Source organism: Ranitomeya imitator, chromosome 3 (assembly GCF_032444005.1).
Source record: "Ranitomeya imitator isolate aRanImi1 chromosome 3, aRanImi1.pri, whole genome shotgun sequence".
NCBI lineage: Eukaryota > Metazoa > Chordata > Amphibia > Anura > Dendrobatidae > Ranitomeya > Ranitomeya imitator.
This window is the reverse complement of record NC_091284.1, coordinates 260,910,443-260,930,602: the sequence shown is the minus strand read 5'-3', so window position 1 is coordinate 260,930,602 and position 20,160 is coordinate 260,910,443.

Here is a 20,160-nt window from a genome sequence, read left to right as displayed (position 1 = left end):
CTATGTGCCAGGAGCGGTCACGGACCGCCCCCGACACATTAACCCCCAGCACACCGCGATCAAACATGATCGCGGTGTGCCGGCGGTATAGGGAAGCATCACGCAGGGAGAGGGCTCCCTGCGGGCTTCCCTGAGACCCCCGCAGCAACGCGATATGATCGCGTTGCTGTGAGAGTCTCCTTACCTCCCTCCCTGCAGCAGGCCCGGATCGAAAATGGCCGCGGCATCCGGGTCCTGCAGGGAGGGAGGTGGCTTACTCAGTGCCTGCTCAGAGCAGGCGCTTGGTAAGCCTGCAGTGCTCTAACTCAGATCGCTGATCTGACAGAGTGCTGTGCAAACTGTCAGATCAGCGATCTGTGATGTCCCCCCCTGGGACAAAGTAAAAAAGTTAAAAAAAAATTCCAAATCTGTAAAAAAAATTAAAAAAATCCTAAATAATGAAAAAAAAAAAAAAATCCCATAAATACATTTCTTTATCTAAATAAAAAAAAAAAACAATAAATGTACACATATTTAGTATCGCCGCGTCCGTAATGACCCGACCTATAAAACTGGCCCACTAGTTAACCCCTTCAGTATACACCGTAAGAAAAAAAAAAAAAAGAGGCAAAAAACAACGCTTTATTATCATACCGCCGAACAAAAAGTGGAATAGCACGCTATCAAAAAGACAAATATAAATAACCATGGTACCGCTGAAAACGTCATCTTGTCCCGCAAAAAACGAGCCACCACATAGTATTATCAGCAAAAAAATAAAAAAGTTATAGTCCTGAGAATAATGCGGTGCAAAAATAATTATTTTTTCTATAAAATAGTTTTTATCGTATAAAAGGGCCAAAACATAAAAAAAGATATAAATGAGGTATCGCTGTAATTGTACTGACCTGAAGAATAAAATTGCTTTATCAATTTTACCAAACGCGGAACGGTATAAACGCCTCCTCCAAAAGAAATGAATAGCTGGTTTTTGGTCATTCTGCCTCACAAAAATCAGAATAAAAAGCGATCAAAAAATGTCACATGCCCGAAAATGTTACCAATAAAAACGTCAACTCGTCCCGCAAAAAACAAGACCTCACATGACTCTGTGGACCAAAATATGGAAAAATTATAGCTCTCAAAATGTGGTACGCAAAAAATATTTTTTGCAATAAAAAGCGTCTTTTAGTGTGTGACTGCTGCCAATCATAAAAATCCGCTAAAAATCCCACTATAAAAGTAAATCAAACCCCCCTTCATCACCCCCTTAGTTAAGGAAAAATTAAAAAATGTATTTATTTCCATTTTCCCATTAGTGCTAGGGTTAGGGCTAGGGTTAGGGTTAGGGCTAGGGCTAGGGTTAGGGTTAGGGCTAGGGTTAGGGCTAGGATTAGGGCTAGGGTTAGGGCTAGGGTTAGGGCTAGGGTTAGGGTTAGGGCTAGGGTTAAGGCTAGCGTTAAGGCTACAGTTAGGGTTGGGGCTAAAGTTAGGGTTGGGGCTAAAGTTACAGTTAAGGTTTAGATTACATTTACAGTTGGGAATAGGGTTGTGATTAGGGTTAGAGGTGTGTCAGGGTTAGACATGTGGTTAGGGTTACTGTTGGGATTAGGGTTAGGGGTGTGTTTGGATTAGGATTTCAGTTATAATTGGGGGGTTTCCACTGTTTAGGCACATCAGGGGCTCTCCAAACGCGACATGGCATCCGATCTCAATTCCAGCCAATTCTGCGTTGAAAAAGTAAAACAGTGCTCCTTCCCTTCCGAGCTCTCTCGTGTGCCCACACAGGGGTTTACCCCAACATATGGGGTATCAGCGTACTCAGGACAAATTGGACAACAACTTTTGGGGTCCAATTTCTCCTGTTACCCTTGGAAAAATACAAAACTGGGGGCTAAAAAATAATTTTGGTTGGAAAAAAAAGATTTTTTTATTTTCACGGCTCTGCGTTATAAACTGTAGTGAAACACTTGGGGGCTCAAAGTTCTCACAACACATCTAGATAAGTTTCTTGGGAGGTCTACTTTCCAAAATGGTGTCACTTGTGGGGGGTTTCTACTGTTTAGGTACATTAGGGGCTCTGCAAACGCAATGTGACACCTGCAGACCATTCCATCTAAGTCTGCATTCCAAATGGCGCTCCTTCCCTTCCGAGCCCTCCCATGCGCCCAAAACAGTGGTTCCCCCCCACATATGGGGTATCAGCGCACTCAGGACAAATTGGACAACAACTTTTGGGGTCGAATTTCTCCTCTTACCCTTGGGAAAATACAAAACTGTGGGCTAAAAAATAATTTTTGTGGGAAAAAATTTTTGTTTTATTTTTACGGCTCTGCATTATAAACTTCTGTGAAGTCATTGGTGGGTCAAAGCGCTCACCACACATCTAGATAAGTTCCTTAGGGGGTCTTCTTTCCAAAATGGTGTCACTTGTGGGGGGTTTCAATGTTTAGGCACATCAGTGGCTCTCCAAACGCAACATGGCGTCCCATCTCTATTCCTGTCAATTTTGAATTGAAAAGTCAAACGGTGCTCCTTCCCTTCCGAGCTCTCCCATGTGCCCAAACAGTCGTTTACCCCCACATATGGGGTATCAGCGTACTCAGGACAAATTGTACAACAACTTTTGGGGTCCAATTTCTTCTCTTACTCTTGGGAAAATAAAAAATTGGGGGCAAAAAGATAATTTTTGTGAAAAAATATGATTTGTTATTTTTACGGATCTGCATTATAAACTTCTGTAAAGCACTTGGTGGGTAAAAGTGCTCACCACACCTCTAGATAAGTTCCTTAGGGGGTCTACTTTCCAAAATGGTGTCACTTGTGGGGGGTTTCAATGTTTAGGCACATCAGGGGCTCTCCAAACGCAACATGGTGTCCCATCTCGATTCCAGTCAATTTTGCATTGAAAATTCAAATGGCGCTCCTTCGCTTCCGAACTCTGTCATGCGCTGAAACAGTGGTTTACCCCCACATATGGGGTATCGGTGTACTCAGGACAAATTGTACAACAACTTTTGTGGTCCATTTTCTCCTGTTACCCTTGGTAAAATAAAACAAATTGGAGCTGAAGTAAATTTTTTGTGAAAAAAAGTTAAATGTTCATTTTTATTTAAACATTCCAAAAATTTCTGTGAAGCACCAGAAGGGTTAATAAACTTCTTGAATATGGTTTTGAGCACCTTGAGGGGTGCAGTTTTTAGAATGGTGTCACACTTGGGTATTTTCTATCATATAGACCCCTCAAAATGACTTCAAATGAGATGTGGTCCCTAAAAAAAAATGGTGTTGTAAAATGAGAAATTGCTGGTCAACTTTTAACCCTTATAACTCCAAAAAAATTTTGGTTCCAAAATTGTGCTGATGTAAAGTAGACATGTGAGAAATGTTACTTATTAAGTATTTTGTGTGACATATCCCTGTGATTTAATTGCATAAAAATTAAAAGTTGGAAAATTGCGAAATTAGGGGTAAAGGGGTTAAAGGGGATGTCCAGGTTTGTAAGGAGTCTGCAGTTATTCTTTGTGACTGCAGACTTCTGAATTCTCACAGTGCGCCCTGCGCACATATCATCTGACGGGTAATAGAATCAGAATTGGTCCTATTCAGCATATAGTACGCGATTTTATAACATGCAGGTCCACATATATTGTTTACATAATTTTTTGCCCTTGTGGCTTCTTTTATATTGGCAAAACTATTCGGTCTCTGTTTATCAGGATTAGGGAACATTTCAATTCAGTCCGGACGGGAAAAGGGGTCTCCAAATTTATTAATCATGTGAGGACTTACCATGAAAGCGATGTACAGACTTTGCGGTTTGCAGGACTGGAAAGAGTTGCCTCGTCGCAACAGGGAGGAGATTGGAACCGCCTCCTGTTACAAAGGGAAGGGAGGTAGATACTCCGTGCAGGCGCCTTGGGTCCATTAGGCTTGAATGAGAGAATCGATATGTCCGTTTTTTTGTAAAATTTTGTAAAATATTATATCTAATCATTGTCTTCAGACTTCGCTTAGCATTTTAACATCGTTGTTTTTAACTTTTGTATTGTTTTTTCACTTGCACTTATATTTCGAAGATAGGTGATTTGCTCACCTGACGTGTTGTGAAGGGGGAGGAGTATTGTAACCTGTGGAGGTAAAAGAACGCTCCTCACTTCCTCTCGTCATCAAGGACCTGTTGAAGTGCTATCCAGCACAAAACGGCCGTTGTCCGTTTATTTTTCACATTCTTCCCTGCTACTGTTTTAATATATGTCCGAATAAAGTTGTGACCACCGTACCGGGGTAAGTGCACTTCTTTTTCTTCTTCTCTTTCATGGAATGGTAATTATAGGTTGGCTGTCTACCTTACATCACCTAAGCAGACATAGGGGGCAACGCGTGGAGAGGGGCGTCTCTAGGTCCCGGAAGAGCTCCGAGCCTACCCGTCAAAACGGGTGCGTCCTAGCCATAACATACTGGGGGACGGAGAACTAGAAAGAACTGGAACGAATTAGAACGAACGAGAATAGAAGTTGTGAGGACTATCCCGAATGCTCAGCAGGGAAGCACTGCAACACACAGGCGCTAGTGGTAGGCAACGATTTCCACCTGCAAAGGGAACTCTGGATGTACCTTCGGACCGGCCGGTCTCAGACATTCCTGTTAACTGTGCTCTTGATTGCGGATCCTGAAGTCTTCAGCAAAGAGACTGCAACTCTGTCCTCGTTATTGTCTGCACCTCACACCATCACCATCCACCTTACTGGGAAGCCCTGCGGACATACTTCACCTGTGGAAAGGTATACCATCTAGCTGCCATCACATCACCCCAGTGGACCCCAAGCAGCGTCGGTCACCCTGACCGAACACCACAGGTGGCGTCACAAAACCTTGACAGACTCGTATCATCTTTCATTGGGCGCCCCTTAGCAGGGTCACGGACCGGGTCCAGCCACCGTGACATCCCCAGAACTGAGCCAGCAGAGGACCGGTACCGAGTTACCCGTGGCCCTGCGTCTGGGGGCGCTACACATACTTGTGGTCCTGTGACAACGAGCTTCTCTTCCTGCTTCTCTCAGTTTATCACTGATCATTGAGAGCATTAGGGAGAGGAACTCGTCGGTACATGGCTAAGTGTGAAAATCGCATATGTCTTTGGTGGGGGGGCGCCAAAATGAATTTTTGCCCCAGATGCCAAACCCTAGATACACCTCTGGTCTCAGGGTTCTGTTTGACGCACAGAGAGCATCATGAAGACCAAGGAGCACAACAGGCAGGTCCTTGATACTGTTATGGAGAAGTTTAAAGTCAGATTTGGATGCAAAATGATTTCCAAAACTTTAAACATCCCAAGGAGCACTGTGCAAGCGATTATATTGAAATGCAAGGAGTATCATACCACTGCAAATCTACCCAGCCGTCCCTCTAAACTTTGATCTCAAACAAGGAGAAGACTGATTAGAGATGCAGGGAAGAGCCCCATGATCACTCTGGATGAACTGCAGAGATCTATAGCTGAGGTTGGACAGTCTGTCCATAGGACAACAATCAGTCGGGCACTGCACAAATCTGGCATTTATGGAAGAATGGCAAGAAGAAAGCCATTTCTCAAAGATATCCATAAAAAGTGTAATTTAAAGTTTGCAACAAGCCACCTGGGAGACACACCAAACATGTGGAAGAAGGTGCTCTGGTCAGATGAAACCAAAATCGAACTTTTTGGCAACAATGCCAAACGATATGTTTGGTGTAAAGGCAACACAGCTCATCACCCTGAACACACCATCCCTACTGTCAAACATGGTGGTGGCAGCATCATGGTTTGGGCCTGCTTTTCTTCAGCAGGGAAAGAGAAGATGGTTAAAATTGATGGGAACATGGATGGAGCCAAATACAGGACAATTCTTGAAGAAAACCTGTTGGGTCTGCAAAAGACCTGACACTGGGATGGAGATTTGTCTTCCAACAAGACAATGATCCCAAACATAACGCAAAATTTACAATGGAATGGTTCACAAATAAACGTATCCAGGTGTTAGAATGGCCAAGTCAAAGTCCAGACCTCAATCCAATTGAGAAGCTGTGGAAAGAGCTGAAAACTGCTGTTCACAAACAATCTCCATCAAACCAAACTGAGCTTGAGCTGTTTGCCAAGGAAGAATGGGCAAGAATTTCAGTCTCTCGATGTACAAAACTGATAGAGACTTACCCCAAGCGACTTGCAGCTGTAATCACAGCAAATGGTGGCACAACAAAGTATTAACCCCTCTCTGACCTTGGACGTACTATCCCGTCGAGGTGACCTGGGCCTATCTGACCCTCGATGGGATAGTATGTCATAGCGATTGGCCGTGCTCATGGGGGGAGCGTGGCCGATCGCGGCTGGGTGTCAGCTGACTATCGCAGCTGACATCCGGCACAATGTGCCAGGAGCGGTCACGGACCGCCCCCAGCTCATTAACCCCCGGCACACCGCGATCAAACATGATCGCAGTGTGCCGGCAGTATAGGGAAGCATCGCACAGGGAGGGGGCTCCCTGCTGGCTTCCCTGAGACCCCCAAAGAAACGCGATGTGATCGCGTTGCTGCGAGGGTCTCTTACCTCCTCCTTCTCCTTGCAGGCCCAGATCCAAGATGGCCACGGCATCCGGGTCCTGCAGTGAGGGAGGTGGCTTCACAGCGCCTGCTCAGAGCAGGCACTGTGAAGCCTGCAGCTGTGCATGTCAGATCGCTGATCTGACACACTGCACAGCAAAGTGTCAGATCAGCGATCTTACACTATAACATGATGCCCCCCCTGGGGCAATGTTATAGTGTAAAAAAAAAATATTCACATGTGTAAAAAATTTTTTTTTTAAATTCCCCCAAAAATCCCCCCCCCCCAAAAAAATATTGTTCCTATAAATACATTTCTTTATCTAAATAAAAAAAACCAAACAATAAATACATTTATTATATAAATATTTATTATCGCCATGTCCGTAACGACCTCACCTATAAAACTGTCCTGCTAGTTAACCCCTTCAGTGAACGCGGTAAAAAAAAGAAAAATGAGGCAAAAAACAACACTTTATTATCATACTGCCAAACAAAAGTGGAATAACACGCGATCAAAAAGACCGAAATAAATAACCATGGTACCGCTGAAAATGTCATCTTGTCCCGCAAAAAAACGAGCTGCCATACAGCATCATCAGCAAAAAAATAAAAAAGTTATAGTCCTCAGAATAAAGCGATGCAAAAATAATAATTTTTTTTATAAAAGTTTTTATCGTATAAAAGCGCCAAAACATTAAAAAAATGATATAAGTGAGGTATCGCTGTAATCGTACTGACCCGAAGAATAAAACTGCTTTATCCATTTTACCAAACGCGGAACGGTATAAACGCCTCCCCCAAAAGAAATTCATGAATAGCTGGTTTTTGGTCATTCTGCCTCACAAAAATCGGAATAAAAAGCGATCAAAAATTGTCACGTGCCCGAAAATGTTACCAATAAAAACGTCAACTCGTCCCGCTAAAAACAAGACCTCACATGACTCTGTGGACCAAAATATGGAAAAATTATAGCTCTCAAAATGTGGTAACACAAAAAATATTTTTTGCAATAAAAAGCGTCTTTCAGTGTGTGACGGCTGCCAATCATAAAAATCCGCTAAATAACCCGCTATAAAAGTAAATCAAACTGCTCTTTATCACCCCCTTAGTTAGGGAAAAATTAAAAAATTTTAAAAAATGTATTTATTTCCATTTTCCCATTAGGGTTAGGGCTAGGGCTAGGGTTAGGGTTAGGGTTAGTGCTAGGGTTAGGGTTAGGGCTAGGGTTAAGGCTAGGGTTGGGGCTAGGGTTAAGGCTACAGTTAGGGCTGGGACTAAAGTTAGGGTTAGGGTTGGGGCTAATGTTAGGGTTAGGGTTGGGGCTAAAGTTAGGGTTAGGGTTTGGATTACATTTACGGTTGGGAATAGGGTTGGGATTAGGGTTAGGGGTGTGTTTAGGGTTACCATTGAGATTAGGGTTAGGGGTGTGTTTGGATTAGGGTTTCAGTTATAATTGGGGGGTTTCCACTGTTTAGGCACATCAGGGGCTCTCCAAACGCGACATGGCGTCCAATCTCAATTCCAGCTAATTCTGCGTTGAAACAATGCTCCTTCCCTTCTGAGCTCTCCCGTGTGCCCACACAGGGGTTTACCCCAAGATATGGGGTATCAGTGTACTCAGGACAAATTGTACAACAACTTTTGGGGTCCTATTTCTCCTGTTACCCTTGGGAAAATACAAAACTGGGGGCTAAAATATAATTTTTGTGGGAAAAAAAGATTTTTTATTTTCACGGCTCTGCGTTATAAACTGTAGTGAAACACTTGGGGGTTCAAAGTTCTCACAACACATCTAGATAAGTTCCTTGGGGGGTCTAGTTTCCAATATGGGGTCACTTGTGGGGGGTTTCTACTGTTTAGGTACATTAGGGGCTCTGCAAACGCAATGTGACGCCTGCAGACCATTCCATCTAAGTCTGCATTCCAAATGGCGCTCCTTCCCTTCCGAGCTTTCCCATGTGCCCAAACGGTGGTCCCCCCCCCACATATGGGGAATCAGTGTACTCAGGACAAATTGGACAACAACTTTTGGGGTCCTATTTCTCCGGTTACCCTTGGGAAAGTACAAAACTGGGGGCTAAAAAATAATTTTTGTGGGAAAAAAAAGATTTTTTATTTTCACGGCTCTGCGTTATAAACTGTAGAGAAACACTTGGGGGTTCAAAGTTCTCACAACACATCTAGATAAGTTCCTTGGGGGGTCTAGTTTCCAATATGGGGTCACTTGTGGGGGGTTTCTACTGTTTAGGTACATTAGGGGCTCTGCAAACGCAATGTGACGCCTGCAGACCATTCCATTTAAGTCTGCATTCCAAATGGCGCTCCTTCCCTTCCGAGCTCTCCCATGCGCCCAATCGGTGGTTCCCCCCACATATGGGGTATCAGTTTACTCAGGACAAATTGGACAACAACTTTTGGGGTCCTATTTCTCCTGTTACCCTTGGGAAAATACAAAACTGGGGGCTAAAAAATAATTTTTGTGGGAAAAAAAGATTTTTTATTTATACGGCTCTGCGTTATAAACTGTAGTGAAACACTTGGGGGTTCAAAGTTCTCACAACACATCTAGATAAGTTCCTTGGGGGGGTTTGGTTTCCAATATGAGGTCACTTGTGGGGGGTTTCTACTGTTTAGGTACATTAGGGGCTCTACAAACGCAATGTGACGCCTGCAGACCATTCCATCTAAGTCTGCATTCCAAATGGCGCTCCTTCCCTTCCGAGCTTTCCCATGCCCCCAAACAGTGGTTCCCCCCACATATGGGGTATCAGTGTACTCAGGACAAATTGGACAACAACTTTTGGGGTCCTATTTCTCCTGTTACCCTTGGGAAAATACAAAACTGGGGGCTAAAAATAATTTTTGTGGGAAAAAAAAAGATTTTTTATTTTCACAGCTCTGCGTTATAAACTTTAGTGAATCACTTGGGGGTTCAAAGCTCTCACAACACACCTGGATGAGTTCCTTAGGGGGTCTACTTTCCAAAATGGTGTCACTTGTGGCGAGTTTCAATGTTTAGGCACATCAGTGGCTCTCAAAACGCAACATGGCGTCCCATCTCATTTCCAGTCAATTTTGCATTGAAAAGGCAAATGGCGCTCCTTCCCTTCTGAGCTCTGCCATGCGCCCAAACAGTGGTTTACCCCCACATATAGGGTATCAGCGTACTCAGGACAAATTGGACAACAACTTTTGGGGTCCAATTTCTTCTCTTACCCTTGGGAAAATAAAAGATTGGGGGCGAAAAGATCATTTTTGTGAAAAAATATTTTTTATTTTTACGGCTCTGCATTATAAACTTCTGTGTAGCACTTGGTGGGTCAAAGTGCTCACTATACATCTAGATAAGTTCCTTAGGGGGTCTACTTTGCAAAATGGTGTCACTTGTGGGGGGTTTCAATGTTTAGGCACATCAGGGGCTCTCCAAATGCAACATGGCGTCCCATCTCAATTCCAGTCAATTTTGAATTGAAAAGTCAAATGGCGCTACTTCGCTTCCAAGCTCTGCTATGCACCCAAACAGTGGTTTACCCCCACATGTAGGGTATCAATGTACTCAGGACAAATTGTACAACAACCTTTGTGGTCCATTTTCTCCTGTTACCCTTGGTAAAATAAAACAAATTGGAGCTGAATTAATTTTTTTGTGAAAAAAAGTTAAATGTTCATTTTTTTTTGAACATTCTAAAAATTTCTGTGAAACACCTGAAGGGTTAATAAACTTCTTGAATGTGCTTCTGAGCACCTTGAGGGGTATTTTCTATCATATAGACCCCTCTAAATGACTTCAAATGAGATGTGGTCCCTAAAAATAAATGTTGTTGTAAAAATGAGAAATTGCTGGTCATCTTTTAACCCTTATAACTCCCTAACAAAAAAAAATTTGGTTCCATAATTGTGCTTATGTAAAGTAGACATGTGGGAAATGTTACTTATTAAGTATTTTGTGTGACATATCCCTGTGATTTAATTGCATAAAAATTCAAATTTGGAAAATTGCGAAATTTTCAAAATTTTCGGCAAATTTTCGTTTTTTTCATAAATAAACGCAGGTAATATCAAAGAAATTTTACCACTATCAAAAAGTACAATATGTCACGAGAAAACAATGGGACAGTGGTCAGAATTGTAAAAATTGGCCTGGTCATTGACGTGCGAACCACACTTGGGGGTAAAAGGGTTAAGTTAAAAGGGCCGAATAATATTGAACGCCACACTTTTCAGTTTTTGAATTTCCACATTATTTTAAAATAACCAATAAATTTCGTTCAGCTTTACATTTGTGTTCCACTTGTTGTTGATTCTTCACCAAAAATTTACATTTGGTATCTTTATGTTTGAAGCATGATATGTTGGAAAAGGTTAAAAACTTCCAGGGGGCCGAATACTTTCGCAAGGTACTGTATGTATGTGTATATATATATATATATATATATACACATACATATATATATATATATATATATAAATATAAATATATATATTGTGGCATAGCGACTGGTCATGTGATTAATGGACGGTATGTATCGCAGAGGTGGGTGGCCCTGTGAGGGAAGCCTGGGTATGTTTTGCTCAAGCAGATCTACTGCTGAGCGATTTGTTTACATTGGGAAGGCTTCCAGGTGATTGGAGAGATGGGTGGGTTCAGTCACCTACAAACCCACCCTAAGAGGCGTGTTTGAATACCTAAGATGGTTTTGTGTTGAAGGACCTGTGGTGATGTCACACTCACCTGACTGGCCATGTGACAGGTATCTGGGTGTGGTTACACTTATGTAAAGAGGTGTGTGTAGCCCATGTGGAGAGTGTGTTTGGGAATCTGTCAGGGTGGACACACTTCCATGTGTCCTGGCTGGACACTGCAGAATGGCCTGTGTGTTGGACGGTTCCAAGTGGGGACAGACGTCCTGAACAGCACACAGAGACCATATTTAGGCTGGAGAGCCTACGTGCTGGACATGGCACAGCCTGTGTGCCTACAGGTCTGAGAGAGAGCGGAGCTCTAATATGGACATTGAGGATTCAACTGTCTGAAGTAAGACTGTTTACCTGTTGTTCCTGTTGCTGACTTAAATGGTTTATGGAGTGAATAAACCTACATGAACGCTGAAGAGAATGTGCCTCCTGTTTCCTCCTATGCATCCGAGCGAGTACAATCCCTACAATATATATATATATATATATATATGTATATACATACAGTAGATAGATAGATAGATAGATAGATACTGCTTAAAAAAATAAAGGGAACACTTAAATAACAAAATATAACTCCGAGTAAATCAAACTTCTGTGAAATCAAACTGTCCACATAGGAAGCAACACTGTTTGACAATCAATTTCACATGCTGTTGTGCAAATGAAATAGACAACAGATGGAAATTACTGGCAATTATCAAAACACACTCAATAAAGGAGTGGTTCTGCAGGTGGGGACCACAGATGACATCTCTGTACTAATGCTTTCTGGCTGATGTTTTGGTCACTTTTGAATGTTGTTTGTGTTTTCACACTCATGGAAGCTTGAGACGCACCCTACAACCCACACAAGTGGCTCAGGTAGTGCAGCTCATTCAGGATGGCAAATCAATGTGAGCTGTGGCAAGAAGGTTTGCTGTGTCTGTCAGCGTAGTGTCCAGAGGCTGGAGGTGCTACCAGGAGACATGGAGGGGGCTGTAGGAGGGTAACAACCCAGCAGCAGGACCGCTACCTTAACCTTTGTGCAAGGAGGAACAGGAGGAGCACTGCCAGAGCCCTGCAAAATGACCTCCAGCAGGCCGCAAATGCGCATGTGTCTGCACAAATGGTTAGAAACCGACTCCATGAGGATGGTCTGAGTGCCCGACATCCACAGATGGGGGTTGTGCTCACCGCCCAACACCATGCAGGACACTTGGCTTTTGCCATAGAACACCAGGATTGTCAAATTCGCCACTGGTGCCCTGTGCTCTTCACAGATGAAAGCAGGTTCACACTGAGCCCATGTGACAGACGTGACAGAGTCTAGAGATGCCATTTAGAGTGATCTGGTGCCTGCAACATCCTTCAGCATGACTGGTTTGGCAGTTGGTCAGTAATGGGGTGGGGTGGTATTTCTTTGGAGGGCCGCACAGCCCTACAGGTGCTTGCTAGAGGTAGCCTGACTGACATTAGGTGCCGAGATGAGATCCTCAGACCCCTTGTGAGACCATATGCTGGTGCAGTTGGCCCTGGGTTCCACCTAATGCAGGACAATTCCAGACCTCATGTGGCTGAAGTGTGTCAGCAGTTCCTGCAAGATGAAGGCATTGAAGCTATAAACTGGCGCACCCGTTCCCCAGACCTGAATCCGATTGAACACATCTGGGACATCATGTCTCACACCATCCACCAACGTCATGTTGCACCACAGACTGTCCAGAAATTGGCGGATGCTTTAGTCCAGGTCTTGGTGGAGATCCCTCTGGAGACCATCTGCCGCCTCATCAGGAGCATGCCCAGGCATTGTAGGGAGGTCATACAGGCACGTGGAGGCCACACACTGCTGAGCATCATTTCCTTGTCTTGAGGCATTTCCACTGAACTTGGATCAGCCTGTAACTTCATTTTCCACATTGATTTTGAGCATAATTACAACTCCAGACCTCCGTGGGATATTGGTTGTGATTTACGTTGATCATTTTTAGGTTTTATTGTTCTCAACATATTCCGCTATGTAATGAATAAAGATTTGCAACTGGAATATTTTATTCAGTGATAACTATGATGTGGGATTTTAGTGTTCCCTTTATTTTTTTTAGCAGTTTATAAATATATACAGTGCCTTGCGAAAGTATGCGGCCCCCTGGAACTTTTCAACCTTTTCCCACATATCATGCTTCAAACATAAAGATACCAAATGTAAATTTTTGGTGAAGAATCAACAACAAGTGGAACACAATTGTGAAGTTGAATGAAATTTATTGGTTATTTTAAAGTTTTGTGGAAATTCAAAAACTGAAAAGTGCGGCGTGCAATATTATTCTACCCTTTACTTTCAGTGCAGCAAACTCACTCCAGAAGTTCATTGTGGATCTCTGAATGATCCAATGTTGTCCTAAATGCCTAATGATGAAAAATATAATCCACCTGTGTGTAATCAAGTCTCCGTATAAATGCACCTGCTCTGTGATAGTCTCAGGGTTCTATTTGAAGCACAGAGAGCATCATGAAGACCAAGGAGCACAACAGGCAGGTCTGTGATACTGCTATGGAGAAGTTTAAAGCTGGATTTGGATACAAAATTATTTCCAAAACGCTAAACATCCCAAGGAGCACTGTGCAAGCGATCATATTAAAATGGAAGGAGTATCATACCACTGCAAATCTACCAAGACCAGGCAGTCCCTCTAAACTTTCATCTTAAACAAGGAGAAGACTGATCAGAGATGCAGCTAAGAGGTCCATGATAAAAAGTGTAATTTAAAGTTTGCAACAAGCCACCTGGGAGACACACCAAACATGTGGAAGAAGGTGCTCTGGTCAGATGAAACCAAACTCGAACTTTTTGGCAACAATGCCAAACAATATGTTTGGTGTAAAGGCAACACAGCTCATCACCCTCAACACACCATTCCCACTGTCAAACAGGGGTGGAAGCATCATGGTTTGGGCCTGCTTTTCTTCAGCAGGGACAGGGAAGATGGTTAAAATTGATGGGAAGATGGCTGGAGCCAAATACAGGACCATTCTTGAAGAAAACCTGTTGGAGTCTGCAAAAGACCTGAGACTGGGACGGAGATTTGTCTTCCAACAAGATAATGATCCCAAACATAAAGCAAAATCTACAGTGGAATGGTTCACAAATAAACGTATCCAGGTGTTAGAATGGCCAAGTCAAAGTCCAGACCTCAATCCAATTGAGAAGCTGTGGAAAGAGCTGAAAACTGCTGTTCACAAACGATCTCCATCTAACCTCACTGAGCTCGAGCTGTTTTCCAAGGAAGAATGGGCAAGAATTTCAGTCTCTCGGCAACAAAGTATTAAGTTAAAGGGGCCAAATAATATTGCACGCCCCACTTTTCAGTTTTTGAATTTCCACAAAAATTTAAAATAAGCAATAAATTTCGTTCAACTTCACAATTGTGTTCCACTTGTTGTTGATTCTTCACGAAAAATTTACATTTGGTATCTTTATGTTTAACGCATGATATGTGGGAAAAGGTTGAAAAGTTCCAAAGAGCCGAATACTTTCGCAAGGCACTGTAATAGTTCCAGAAGTAAATCAGCTAAAGCCGCATCCAAATTGCTCATCTCCAAATAAAAACGAACTGACCGAATCCCATCTCCATGACTGATAGATGTATATAGGGACTCGATGTCCGCAGTCACCAACCACATATCTGGCTCCAAAGTGATACCGTCAATCCTTATCAGAACGTCCGAAGAGTCCATGACATAGAAGGGCAGAGTCTCCTCTCCACTATAGGTTTTAAATAATAGTCAATAAATTTGCATACAGGGTCACATAGCCCTCCGATGCCAGAGACTATCGGATGCCCCGGTGGGTCGACAAGATCCTTGTGAACTTTAAGGAGCAAATATAGAGTGGGAATCTTAGGGTATTTGACAATTAGACCGTCCAACACTTTTTTCAGAATGATCCCCATTTTAAAAGCTTGATATAATACTAGATGGCAGCCCGATTCTAAAGAATCGGGAGTCTAGAATCCATATATACTTTATTTATTCAAATGTAAGAATAATCTAATATATAATTGCCTAGAATACTACTTCCTGCAATTTGTGCCAACTTCCGTGGCTTTGTCCGGAGCTAATGTCCGGAGCTAATGTCCGGAGCTAATGTCCGGAGCTAATGTCCGGAGATTAATTGCCTAGAATGCTACTTCCTGCAATTTGTGCCAACTTCCGTGGCTTTGTCCGGAGCTAATGTCCGGAGCTAATGTCTGGAGCTAATGTGCGGAGATAATGTCCGGAGATAATGTGCGGAGATAATGTCCGGAGCTAATGTCCGGAGCTAATGTCCGGAGCTAATGTCCGGAGCTAATGTCCAGAGCTAATGTCCGGAGCTAAGTGACGTCAACAGTGTCCAGTGTCTGATTGGTTGCCGCCTGCTGCGAGCGACCAATCAGAAACGTGCCGTACTGTGACACACTCCGCCCGCCATTTTGGTGTGATTTTTGAATTTTTACCTCACAGCAAGTTTCTACTACGTGGAGGCGGGCCCAGTGACGTTGCTCTTCAAGCTCCTGCCGAATTTCGTCAAAAAAATGATAATACCATTTACCAAAACTACATATATTTAGTTGTGAAGTGGTTCAGTGACATTTTCACACCAATTTTGAACTTTTGTTTGGTGTTTTCTCCATATACTGCCTATTATTTTTGTCCTGAGGTGATCTAATCCCTGGTCTTTTTGTATTTACCCTATTCCTCCATCTCCTGTGCAGAGACTGTCTGGCGTGCAATAAGGGTAACATTGTAAGAGATAATTCCTTTTCTTCAGCTGATGGGACTCACTGTTTCACTGTCACCAACTACATATTATTATTATTATTATTTATTGTTAATTGTTATAGCGCCATTTATTCCATGGCGCTTTACATGTGAGGAGGGGTATACATAAAAACAAGTACAATAATCTTAAAGGGACTCTGTCACCTGAATTTGGCGGGACTGGTTTTGGGTCATATGGGCGGAGTTTTCAGTTGTTTGATTCACCCTTTCCTTACCCGCTGGCTGCATGCTGGCTGCAATATTGGATTGAAGTTCATTCTCTGTCCTCCGTAGTACATGCCTGCACAAGGCAATCTTGCACAGCGCAGGCGTGTACTATGGAGGACAGAGAATGAACTTCAATCTAATATTGCGGCCAGCATGCAGCCAGCGGGTAAGGAAAGGGTGAATCAAACAACCGAAAACTCCGCCCATATGACCCAAAACCAGTCCCGCCAAATTCAGGTGACAGGTTCCCTTTAACCCCTTCGCGCCAGCCGCCGTACTAGTACTGCGCTGCCGGCACTGCATAAGTGCCAGCAGCAGTACTAGTACGGCGCACCGATCACCGCGGTCTCGCGCTGAGCGCCGCGGTGATCGGGTGCGGGTGTCAGCTGTATACGACAGCTGACACCCCGCAGCAATGCCCACGATCGGCGCTATCGCCGATCGCGGGCATTTAACCCCTCTGATGCCGCTGTCAGTAGTGACAGCGGCATAGAGGGGGATCGCGCAGGGACGGGGGCTCCCTGCACTCTCCCACCGGAGCAACGCAATGAGATCGCGTTGCTCCGGTGACCCGGAAGGAGTCCCCGGATCCAAGATGGCCGCCGGACTCCTTCCGGGTCATGAAGTGACCTGGCTAGCCGGCGCCTGCTAAGAGCAGGCGCTGGAAAGCCAGCTAAGCTGCCTGTCAGATCGTTGATCTGACAGTGTGCTATGCACAGTGTCAGATCAACGATCTGATCTAATACAGAGATGTCCCACCCTGGGACAATGTTAGAAAGTAAACAAAAAAAAATAGAATGTGTAAAAAAAAAATTTAAAAAAATCCCCAAATTAAAAAAAAAAAAACATTTCCCAATAAATACATTTATTTATGTAAAAAAAAAAAAAAACAATAAATGTACACATATTTGGTATCGCCGCGTCCGTAACGACCCGCTCTATAAAACTATCACACTAGTTAACCCCTTCAGTGAACACCGCAAAAAAAAAAAAAAAAAAACAAGGCAAAAAACAACGCTTTATTATCATACAGGCGAACAAAAAGTAGAATAACACGCGATCAAAACGACGGATATAAATAACCATGGTACCGCTGAAAACGTCATCTTGTCCCGCAAAAAAAAAGCCGCCATACAGCATCATCAGCAGAAAAATAAAAAAGTTATAGCTCTCAGAATAATGCGATGCAAAAACAATTATTTTTTTATATAAAATAGTTTTTATTGTGTAAAAGCGCCAAAACATAAAAAAATTACATAAATGAGGTATCGCTGTAATCGTACTGACCCGAAGAATAAAACTGCTTTATCCATTTTACCACACGTGGAACGGTATAAACGCCCCCCCTAAAAGAAATTCAGGAATTGCTGGTTTTTGTTCATTCCGCCTCCCAAAAATCGGAATAAAAAGCGATCAAAAAATGTCATCTGCCTGAAAATGTTACCAATAAAAACATCAACTCGTCCCACAAAAAACAAGACCTCATATGACTCTGTGGGCCAAAATATGGATAAATTATAGCTCTCAAAATGTGGTGATGCAAAAACTATTTTTTGCAATAAAAAGCGTCTTTTAGTGTGTGACAGCTGCCAATCATAAAAATCCGCCAAAAAAACGCTATAAAAGTAAATCAAACCCCCCTTCATCACCCCCTTAGTTAGGGAAAAATAATAAAATGTAAAAAAATGTATTTATTTCCATTTTCCCATTAGGGTTAGGGCTAGGGTTAGGGCTAGGGTTAGGGTTAGGGTTAGGGCTAGGGCTAGGGTTAGGGTTAGGGTTGGGGTTAGTGTTTCAGTTATAATTGGGGGTTTCCACTGTTTAGGCACATCAGGGGCTCTCCAAACGCGACATGGCGTCCGATCTCAATTCCAGCCAATTCTGCTTTGAAAAAGTAAAACAGGGATCCTTCCCTTCCGAGTTTTCCTGTGTGCCCAAACAGTGGTTCCCCCCAACATATGGGGTATCAGCGTTCTCAGGACAAGTTGGACAACAACTTTTGGGGTCCAATTTGTCCTGTTACCCTTGGGAAAATGAAAGCATAGGGGATAAAATATCATTTTCGTGGAAAAAAATATATTTTTTATTTTCACGGCTCTGCGTTATAAACTGTAGTGAAACACTTGTTGGTTCAAAGCTCTCACAACACATCTAGATAAGTTCCTTGGGGGGTCTAGTTTCCAATATGGGGTCACTTGTGGGTAGTTTCTACTGTTTAGGTACATCAGGGGCTCTGCAAATGCAACATGACACCTGCAGTCCATTCCATCTAAGTCTGCATTTCAAACGGTGCTCCTTCCCTTCCGAGCTCTGCCATGCACTCAAACGGTGGTTCCCCCCCACATGTGGGGTATCAGCGTACTCAGGACAAATTGGACAATAACATTTGTGGTCCACTATCTCCTGTTACCCTTGGGAGAAAAAAAAATTGCGGGCTAAAACATCATTTTGTGGAAAGAAAAAATGATTTTTTAATTTTCACAATGCTACATTCTAAACTTTAGTGAAACAATTGGGGGTTAAAAGTGCTCACCACACATCTAGATAAGTTCCTTAGGGGGTCTTCTTTCCAAAATGGGGTCACTTGTGGGGGGTTTCCACTGTTAAGGCACGTCAGGGGCTCTCCAAATGCGACATGGCGTCCGATCTCAATTCCAGCCAATTTTGCATTGAAAAGTCAAATGGCGCTCCTTCCCTTCCGAGCTCTGCCATGCGCTCAAACAGTGGTTTATCCCTATATATGAAGTATCGACGTACTCAGGACAAATTGCAAAACAACTTTTGGGGTCCAATTTATCCTTTTACCCTTGGGAAAATAAAAAATTTGGGGCAAAAAGATCATTTTTTGTGAAAATTAAATATAATTTTTTTTTTACGGCTCTACATTATAAACTTCTGTGAAGCACTTGGAGGTTCAAAGTGCTCACCACACATCTAGATTAGTTCCTTAGGGGGTCTACTTTCCAAAATGGTGTCACTTGTGGGGGTTTCCACTGTTTAGGCACATCAGGGGCTCTCCAATCGTGACATGGGCTCCGATCTCAATTCCAGCAAATCTCGCATTGAAAAGTCAAATGGCGCTCCTTCCCTTCCGAGCTCTGCCATGTGCCCAAACAGTGGTTTACCCCCACATATGGGGTATCAGCGTACTCAGGACAAATTGTACGTCTTTTGTGGTCCAATTTCTCCTGTTACCCTTGGTAAAATGAAACAAATTGGACGTGAAGTAAAAATTTTGTGAAAAAAAAAGTTAAATGTTCAATTTTTTTAAACATTCAAAAAATTCCTGTGAAGCACCTGAAGGGTTAATAAACTTTTTGAATGTGGTTTTGAGTACCTTGAGGGGTGCAGTTTTTAGAATGGTGTCACTTTTGGGCATTTTCTGTCACATAGACCCCTCAAAGTCACTTCAAGTGTGAGGTGGTCCGTAAAAAAATGGTTTTGTAAATTTTGTTGCAAAAATGAGAAATCGCTGGTCAACTTTTAACCCTTATAACGTCCTAACAAAAAAAAATTATGTTTCCAAAATTGTGCTGATGTAAAGCAGACATGTGGGAAATGTTGTTTATTAACTATATTATGTGATATAACTCTCTAATTTAAGGGCATAAAAACTAAGAGTTTGAAAATTGCTAAATTTTCATAATTTCCGACAAATTTTTGTTTTTTTCACAAATAAATGCAAGTCGTATCGAAGAAGTTTTACCACTATCATGAAGTACAATATGTCACGAGAAAACAATGTCAGAATCACCAGGATCCGTTGAAGCGTTTCAGAGTTATGACCTCATAAAGTGACAGTGGTCAGAATTGTAAAAATTGGCCCTGTCACTTAGGTGAAAACAGGCTTTGGGGTGAAGGGGTTAAACAATACAAGTCATAACTGGTACAGGAGGA